We start from the raw sequence: 8,160 nt of genomic DNA, 5'->3' as shown, positions 1-8,160 counted from the left end.
TACATAATGAGGGAGGCTAGGACCAGAAATGGAAAATGTAAATTTCAGCAGAGAAATGAAAGCTTGGCACAGCCCTTCTGAAAAACTGCCAGCTCCTGACTGAACCCCAAATGTATTTAGATTAAAGTAATGGATCACATCTATCTTGAGATGCTAAGGGGAGGGAGAACTTGGAAACTGCTGGCTTAATCTGGTTTCGCTTTGTAATCACATCCAATAATTCTGCTTAGAGGAGGTGTGAGAAGGGAGAGAATGGCCTTTGGAAGCTGCACCCTCTAGTTTGGCCGTTCCTCTTAGTCAAACAACAGCCATTTCCTTGTCCAGATTTCTTTGTGTAAGCATGAAGCTAGGCCATCCTCAGTTGCTGCCCTGGGTATCCAAGGTGGGAAATAGTGTAAATAACAGAAAGAGGAGATTTTAATTCTGTACACTTTTCTCTCCTCCAAGTCATTACAATTCTCCAGATCTCCTCACTCTCTAGAAGCATCATCAGGTTTTGTGTGTGTGTCTGTCTGTGTGTGTGTGTGTCTGAGAACGCATGCACATGTGCGCATGCATACATTGCATACATGTAGTGGGTGGCTACGGAGCCTAGCAATTTGTAGTTTTCTTTTTGAAGGGGGACTTTTTGTGTCAATCAGAGTCCTGGTAGGAAACAAAGTTCCCCACTTGATTGCATTAATTGTAGGTGATAGCTAAATCAAGTAATCCGTCATTAAACACTTGTCATTTCTTTCCAGGTGAACACTCAACAGCTAATTATTTTGAAATAAACAGATATTATACCATAGTCACTCTGTTGTGTCACAGAACATCTGCACTTGTCGCTCCCACCTGACTGTAACATCGCACCCCCACGCCCACCAATGTTTTCACTTTCCCCTTGTTATTGTCTGGTAACCAGTAGCCAGCAGCTCAATTCCTCTCAAGGTCTGTGAAATTAAGTCTTCAGATTGTACGTACAAGGGAAACCACACAGTGTTTGTCTTCCTGTGTTGTACTGATGTCATGTACTACTGTCTGTTCATTTGTATTGTTGTGAATGACAGGGTTGTGTACTTCACAAAGGCTGAATTGCACCTCATGCGTTCACGCACCCTTTCTCTATTCTCTCACAGTTTTAACCCGTCCATCTGTGGAGAGACAAGTAAGTAGATTCCACTACCCGACTGCTTGTAGAGGGTAGGGCGTAGTTCAAGGGGAAAGCTACGAGGCTAAGATACCCAAGGACAAGCTAGGAGGCTGTGGTATCAAGGAAAGAAAAGATGTTACAAGATAGAAGTGGCCGCCGCATGGAAGCTGGCCTTGGAGCTGCAAGACACCAATACAGGAAGGAGGCAGAAGACAAATTACCATGATTCACTGTTCTCCTGTAATAAAACACTACAGATTGTGTGATTATAATGAACAGAAATTATGGGCTCATATTGGTGGAGGCATGAAAGTACAATGTCAAGGTCAGACAGATTAGTTATTTAGGTTCCAAGATAAAGCCTATACTGGCGTGGTTTCACACAGCAGGAGGGGGAAGGACAGACAGAGCAAGAGATCTCATGACTTAATTTCCTCCTAAGGCCTGCCTGCCTCATTCTTATCTTATTAGGAATTAGATTTGAACAAATACATTTAGAGGGGACATGAACATTCACACCAAAGTACCTGCTCTTCCTCCCTCTTCTGCTGGCTTGGGTTCTCCTGCAAGGGTCTATCACTGGCCAAACCAGATGGAGGAGAGAGCGAAGGAACCCAAGAGCCTTGCAGGGGCAGGAGCAGCTCTGCTCTAAGAAGCCAAGAGCTTCACTTGCTCCCCTCTGTGCCACACTTATAACCTCTTGGGGAAATTCTGAGCAGAACCCCTATGTGTCAGTTGAGGAACTTCTTCCCTTTTGGATTAGAGTCCAGTCCCCTCGTTGTATAGATGAGAAGGCTGAGATGTGCACAGCAGGAGTGGTGTGTCCAAGGTCTCACATGTCACTAGAGAAACATGATGTCTGGACCTTCGTTGATTCCACTCCCTGACTTTACCTTCAATCCTTCTAGGTCTCCTCATGTTCTTATTATGTGTCCTCAAAGTCCAGTCTCCCAGATCCCCCGTTTGCTTTAGAAGGGAAAAAAGAGATAAAGAATTTCTCTCCAAGCAGACATATGCCACCATCACTGGATGATTCATCTGAGTCGGGGGTAGCTTCCTCAGTTCCTACAAATACAACAGGACACAAGTTCTGCAGAAATCACAATGTACCTGCTCTAATTTGATATGATCTAGTTCCGCTCCTCTGAATGCTTATGTATTAACGCCTTGGTTTCTAGGGTGATCCTAGTAAAAAAGGACTGGGGCTGTTGATGTGGGGCTTAGCAAGGGGAGCTGAGGTCATCATGCCATGCCGTGGTTCTGGCAGTTGTCACCAGGCAATTTTAGAAAGGAGTGCAGCTGCAACTATGGTCCCCTGGCCTTTGCTCCTGGTCTGATGTAAGTGCTCGCTTCCACCTGTCCTTGTCATTACTATCTGTGCCATGAGGCGGTGCAGCCAGGGGTCAGCTGCAGCATGACGACTCCCACAATGCTATTTGTACCTCAAACTTCCACATCTGGGAGCAAATGAACCCTAACTTCTGAAGTAGCCCTTGTCAGATATTCAATTTGGTGCTACAGAGCTGACCAACACGAGCCTGGATGTTTGGTCCTGCCTGGGGGGAGCCTGAAGAACTGGCTCACCAAGAGCTGTCTTTTTGATTCATCTAAGTGCTCCTGGGTGTGCTGTGTGGCATTTGAGTGGGTGCTTAAGGAAGCCTAACTGTTGGCGTTATTAGGACCAGTCATGGCTCAGACAACCCGAGGAATAAAAGGATCTTTAGGTTACAAGGCTAGCTTTAGGGGAAACTGGGAAATGGGTGACTTCTGTGGGTGGCTTCCTGCTCATCTCATTCCATGTCCCCTTTTCTGTTTTTAGTGCACCCCTTCCTCAGCCCGGAACCACTCTCGCTCCTCCCTGCACAGGGTTCCACACTTTCGTCTGGCCTTGACCTTCTGCTCAGTCAAGGTCAGTCTGTCTTTGGGGTTTTCCTTTCAGTGAGATTTCAGCAGGGGGTCTGTTCAACAGAGGTGTAGCTAACTGTTGCCCCTTCACTTAGTGTCTTGTCTCAAATGTTCTCCTCTGTTCTCATTCCCAGCTACTCTTCCCGCACTGATCTCAGATAGCTCAGTCCCATCAGCTGTTCTTAGATGGATTATTCACACTCTCCGCTCAGCCTGTAATAGAAGCAGCAAACAGAGCACCAGTGTCAATTCTGTGCTGAGATGCCCTGGAAGGAAATTCAGAGCCTCTTCTGAAAATATCCCAACCCTCTCTCTCCTTGGCTTCCCCATCACCTCTATATGAAACTATCAGGTGGATTCGAGGTCAAGGAAACCCGTGTTTGGCTCTCAAAGTACATCTTGTTACCAGAGGTTTACCCACACTTTCAGAGAGCTTGTTCTCAAGGTCTTTCTGGGCCACTCGTATTCATAATACCACCCACACTGGCTTACCTTTCTTTTGCTTGTGAGAATTGATGTTATTGGTAACACTATTAATCACCATCCTATTTTCATGACTGATATTTGAAGTTTTGCAAACTGTCCTTCACTCTTTTAGAGCTGTAAAGTTTGAAAATCCATCTGTTTTTCACTTTCCACACTCCATCCCATACCTGCCCCTCTGCCTTCACCCCGGCTAGGGCACTCTCCACTCAGAATTGCTTTCTACACAATGTTCATTATAATATATCAGGGAGCTTAACCAGGACTGACAAGGAGTAACCACCCAATCCAGAAAAAAAGTACTTGGAGGCATTGAGTATGGCAGGCATCAAACACATGTAGACCGTGACTCACCATTGGGACTTAATAAATTATTGTTGCTTCTGAATCTAAATGTTGCTGAACAGTGATTTGCAATAAAGCAGACATACAGAGATACCTTAAAACAGCACAGCATGAAAAGATAGGAATTAGTCACCAAGGAAATGCAAATTAAATCCACAATGAGATAGTACTACACACCCACCCGGATAGCTAGAATTTAAAAGACTGATAATTCAAATATTGGCAAGAGTGTGGAGCAACTGGAATTCTCATATTCTGCTGTGGGTGTGTAAGAGGTACAAGTACTTTGGAAAGCGATTTGGCAGAATCATGAAAAGGAGAGAATGTGCTGATCCTACACCCAACATTTCCACTCTTGGCTGTGTACCATGGAAATTCGTGTACTCGTGTACCAGAGGCATACACAGGCACCCTCCCAAAGACATTCTCTGTCACAGTCCCCTCCCCAGTGATTAGAAACCACTCAGATGTCTCCCAAATGGTCCAAGAAGCCAAAGCATATTCATGTAGGAAAACATCATGCAACAATGAAAATGAGCAAACCGGAACTACAAAAAACATGAACTCCACAAACCCAAGATTGAGAGACAAAGCTAGATCTGAAAGTCTACTTCAGACTCTACTTCATAGGCGTGGATAAACTACAGTGACCCTTTGGGAAGGAAGGTGGGAATAATGGTTGGGAACAGGTTCAACTGAGGTTGGTCTGCAGTGTTTTTCTTAACCTGGTCACAGAGTGTCCCCTGTGACAATATTGAGTTAATTGTAATTTTGGCTTTTTATTTTTTTATTGTGTATGTTGTACAGTAGTTCCACCGCCTCATCCAAGGTTTTGTTTTCTAATTTTTCAGTTGCCTGTGGTCTATGATAGCCTGAAAATATTAAATGGAAAATTCTAGAAATAAGTAACTCTTACGTTTTAAATTTTGAGCCATTCTGAACAGCACAATGAAATCATATGCTGGTCTACTTGTTGCCACCCAGAACACGAAGCATCTCTTTGTCCAGCACCAAATATACTACCCGTCCATTTGCCCCTTAGTAGCTGTCATAGAATCTAGGCTTGTGTTCAACAACTCACAATGTAGTATTGCTGGTAATTTTATTACAGCATAATTGTTATAATCATTCTTTTACTAGATTATTGTTGTTCATCTCTTAATTTCCCTAATTTATAAATTAGACTTTATCATAAGTAAACATGTATTGAGAGAAAGAGACCCATAGCATGTATAGGGTTTGATACCATGCTCACATATCTGGGCATCCTCTTCAGGGGTGTCTTGGAAAACATCCTCTGTCAGGAAGCAAGGAATTACTGTGTTTTTTTTTTTTTTTTAAAGTGTATGGGTGTTTTACTTGCATGCACGTCTGTGGACCCCATGCATGTAGGGCTCATAGAGGGCGTAAGATCTCCCAGAACTTGAGTTATAGAAGGTTGTGAGAAGCCATGTGGATGCTGGGAATTTGGGAATTGAACCTGAGTCCTATGAGAGAGCAGTCAGTGCCATTGACCACTAAGCCATCTCTCGAGCCCCTGCATTTCAACTTTAAAATGTCACAAGAGTACTTGCTTTGGCAGCACATATACTAAAATTGGAATGATACAGAGAAGATTAGCAAATTCTTGAAGTGTTCCATATTTTTACTGTTTAGGGGGCCCCTTGGCAGTGGGGTCGGGATCCATCCTGGTGTATGAGCCGACCTTTTGGAGCCCAGTGCCTATGGTGGGACCCCTTGCACAGCCTTGGTGCAGGGGGAAGGGCTTGGACCTGCCTCAACTGAATGTACCAGGTTCTGCTGACTCACCATGGGAGGCCTTGCCTTGGATGAGGTGGGAATGGGGCAAGGTGGGGGGAATCGGGAGGAGGGAGGAGAGGGGGATCTGTGGTTGGTATGTAAAATGAATAGAAAATTTCTTAATAATAAAAAAAAAAGAAAAGCAAAAACAAAAAACCAAACAAACAAAAATCACAAGAGCAGAACTGGTGGACTGACCCAGCTCTGTATAGCCTGCCTCGCCTCGAGCCTTTGTCTCATCTAGTTTCCTTCAACAGTCACCCTGCTCATGTCAACCTCAGGTCATGTCTTCTTGTTCGTCTTCTTGTCCATGGTCTCTAGAGCTCTCTAGGACCACCCTAATCGCAGATCTCTACACTCCTCTCTCTATTCTCCCCATTTTCTTTCCAATATCCCTTTTCTTTCTCAAGGATAACCACTGAATCTTTGATAAGTTTTTGATAACCAGTCTTGCTGATAAATCCAACACTGAAAAAAAAAAAAACCAAAACAAATTAATAAAATCCTTAAGTGACTTTAAGGTCTAGCCTATAGAGATTCTGAGACTGACACCCTTCAGATGACACAGAGTAGCTGGCCAGACCACGTCTGTGCTGAGGTAAGAAAGTGAAGGATGATGTGCTCTGGCTTTGCCAGCACAGAGGGCGGAGAGAGGCTGTGTGGTGATGAACTGTGTCACTTTTACAAGGGGAAGAAGAAATGGCTCTGTTCTGTTTTGGACAATTATTTGGCATAAATATTAGGGTGTGGCAGCGGCGATGACTAAGCAGATGAGACCAAACTTAAAACATGGAAGTGTTATTCACATGGTGGACTCCCTGAGCCTTTAGAAACCGGGACAGCGGGCTGCCAGAGCGCTGGAGGGTGTGCCCCTTCTCTCTGTCCCGTTCATCCCTCTGCGCAGCTTGACTTGTGGCCTTGGAGGCGTCCACCCTTCCTCCAGTGGCTTTGGGAATTGCATAACATCTAGCAAGGCGACCAATGTGTGTGTGTCCCTTGCTGTTTCTGCTTCCTGACAGACGGATCAACACCTAGGAAACGATTTTGGGGAGCTATTTAGAGTGACACACAATGAGATATGAAACAGAAACAATTGCAATACATTGTTCTCATGAACAGAGTGAGCGGTGGGAGACAGGACACTTTTCGTGACCCAACACTTCCCGTGTGGGTGTGGAGATAAGTGCATACATCAGAAAAGAGCCGAGAAGCCATAAAGCAAACTGAGGCAGGGGAAGAAAACTGCCATCATTACATATACTCCTTTAGCTTGTGTTTCTGAACTTCCCCTGTGGCCAAGCATTTTACTACTGCGAGGGACTTAAAGATGACAAACCACAACTCAACTTCCTCTGGGGCGGTCATTGTTTATCACATTTACCGACATATTTTCTGTTCTCCGGGTTTCTTCTAGCAGTGCAAACTGATATACCATTTCATGGTCCTACACTAAACATTCTCTAGTGAGGTCTTTTGCTTGTCTGTACCAATGGGAGCTTCTCTGTATGATTTAGGACTACCTTTTAGAGAAGGAGAGTAATAAATAGATTGGCTAGGAGTAAAAGGAACAATGTTGAACGGAAGTTCTCTTAGGCAGAATTAACAGGCAGCATGCACGGTCTGATTTTGCCTCCTCTTAAAAAAAAAATGTACACTTCCTCTTATTTGATTATAAAGATTAACACCAAGGGCTGCAGAGATGGCTCAATGGTTAAGAAGACGTACTGCTCTTGCAGAGGACCTGAGTTCTATTTCATGTACCCATAGGTGGCTCAAAAAAAAAAAAAAAAAAAAAAACAAACCTGTAACTCCAGCTTCAGGGGTATCCAATGCCCCCCACGGGCACCTGCACACACACACATACATACCCCCCCACCCACACACACACATACATGAATACACATAACTAAAAATCAAACACATCTTAAAAAGACTGACTGTATGGGAGACAGTTAAGTGAAAGCACACAAAGATGACAACAAAGGTCATGATTTCTCCATGTGTCTGCAACGCTGCCTTGTCTTCTTGTGAAATGTCCTGTGCCATTTATATAGCTTCTTGTCTAACATGGTCATAAATTATTTTCAAAACTATCGTTTATGAAAGAGACACGATAACCCTCCCCGAACAATAGTTCTTTCAGAAGACATTGGCTAATATGATATCCTAGGAGACAACGTGGGTATTTTCAGTTTCAATTACTTGAGAGAAGCAGTTAGTCATTGAATTCTCTGCCTTGTCGTTATGGCTCGACAGTAAGTACAAGCCAGGTTAGCCCCATCACTAAACAATGAGAGAAAGCACCTTTCCTCTTCAAATCCCCATAATACCAGTTTAACTTACAAGTGCTCATGCTCTGGGTAGTTAACCTAGGGCTTTACATGTGCCAGACCAATGCTCCACCACTGAGCTGATGTTCTCTTTTTTCTGGGGATATTATTTCTAAAAAAACTGTATAATCAAACTTGAAGGGTAAATTCTCTGCGAAATGAGAT

At 43.9% G+C, this 8,160-nt stretch overlaps 1 pseudogene; it reads left to right on the top strand.

Moving 5' to 3' along the window:
• Positions 1-5,431: 5,431 nt before the first annotated feature.
• On the top strand, positions 5,432-5,512 carry LOC118580951 (annotated as a pseudogene).
• The last annotated feature ends 2,648 nt before the right edge of the window (positions 5,513-8,160 follow it).

This window comes from Onychomys torridus, chromosome 3, assembly GCF_903995425.1.
Source record: "Onychomys torridus chromosome 3, mOncTor1.1, whole genome shotgun sequence".
Lineage (NCBI taxonomy): Eukaryota > Metazoa > Chordata > Mammalia > Rodentia > Cricetidae > Onychomys > Onychomys torridus.
The sequence above is the reverse complement of the archived record's forward strand: the minus strand, read 5'-3'. Positions and strand labels throughout refer to the sequence as shown.